This window comes from Galeopterus variegatus, unplaced genomic scaffold (genome assembly GCF_000696425.1).
Source record: "Galeopterus variegatus unplaced genomic scaffold, G_variegatus-3.0.2 Scaffold3347, whole genome shotgun sequence".
In the NCBI taxonomy this organism is placed as follows: Eukaryota; Metazoa; Chordata; class Mammalia; order Dermoptera; family Cynocephalidae; genus Galeopterus; species Galeopterus variegatus.
Window position 1 is genome coordinate 47,103 of NW_007729458.1, and position 1,806 is coordinate 48,908.

A 1,806-nucleotide genomic window follows, 5' to 3' on the forward strand; every position below is an offset into this window, starting at 1 on the left:
TGTGGTCAGCCTGAAAAATCACACTTTAATGTTTTACCAGCAGCTGGACTCCCCAATCCGTAGATCCCATGGCACTGTGCCTATAGATTTGCTGTAAAGTAGAACTCAGTCTGAGTTGTTTGTAGGATTCCATGTTGGTGAATCAAACTTTGTAGGCCCTGGGATACTGCCATTAAATGAGGCCTTACATGTGAGAAAGGAAAACTCATACCTGGAATATGTATTGAGTCTAGCAAGGTGAATTACTGCCCTTTCTAGGTTGGAAGGGTCCAATGTCATGAACTTGCTAAAGAGTGAGTGGATGAGTTCCTCCAGGGATGGTGCCATATTGGGGGCTCAGCGTTAATTTCTGCTGCTGGCAGATAAGACATTTGGTATGAGAGTAACTAGATCAGCCTCACTGAGTAGAAACCCATGTCGGGCCCATAGCTTCCTGCCCTACCACCTGGCTACTCTTTTATGAGCCTATTGTGCCAGGCTTGCAGTTGCTGATGACAGGCTGGTTGACATCAACTGGTCAAGTCATTCTACCAGTGCCCTGCCTCTTCCATGGTGGATATTCTCTGGTGGGCATTAGCATAGGATACTAAGATCTTCACATTTTGCGCCTACTCCTGTAGGTCCACTCATATGCTTTTTCTGCAAGCCTCCTTATCCCTAAGCTTCCTATCTTTCTCTTTCCAGGCCTCTGACTAATCAGCCTAGCATTCGCCAGTACCCACAAATGTGGGTGTATTCTTACCTTGGGCTACTCTCTTTCCATACAAAATAGGTATCCAGAGGCACTGTCCATTGGGAGGATTTCAAGTCTTTTAAGGCCACCCTTGAGTGGTTGTAGTATAACAGGAGCAGCCACTTACCAAGTCAGGCCATCCAAAACCAAGGATGGCCCTTCTCTTCTTTCAGCTGTTCTTAAGTGAGCCTGCTTTGTTCCCCGCACCTGCAAACGTGGCCATAAGTTTGAGCTGAGGAAAACTGAAGCAACAGTGATGATGACATGGGACTCCAGGAGTCCTGATTATCCAGCTTACTTGGTCCCTTTTCTCTTCATGCCCAGTCCCAGATATACCGACCACCATCTTATGGTGAATTGCTATTGGTGCTTCTAACTTGGTGGGTCTGACAGAACCCAGCCCATAACGGGAAGGTCTCTGCATGGTCACTTGATGTCCTATGGTCAGGTGCTCTATCTCCACCAGGGCCCTGTGGCAAGCCAGGGGTTGTTTTCCGAATGGTGTATAGTTCTCTACTGCAGATGGCATAGCCTTGTTCCAGAACTTAAGAGATCTATGTTGTGTTTTCCTATTGGGACCTCCAGTAAACTGCACATGACATCTTTTCCTACCACAGACACCATTAGTACCATATGCTGTGCTGCTTGAACCATAGCCTGGACATGCTTAAGAGTCCTCTCCTGTTCTAGGCACTAGTCAAACTTGACAGCACTCCATGTAGATGGGTCAGAGCAGTATTCTGTGAAGGTTCTGTTCAATAGTTATTAGTTCCGTGTATAGTCATCCCTCCGTATCTGTGGGGGATTGCTTCCATGACCCCCTGTGGATACCAAAATACATGGATGCTCAAGTCCCTTATGTAAAATGGCATGGTATTTGCACATAACCTATGCAAATTCTCCTTTATAGTATAAAACATCTCTAGATTACTTATAATACCTGATATAATGCCTACACATCACTTCATTCGCATAGATTCAGCATAGTACTCAGCATACAGCAAATTCATTTTGTCTTTTGGAGCTTTGTGAAATTTCTTTTTTCTGAAAATTTTTTTGGTTATTTAAAAAAA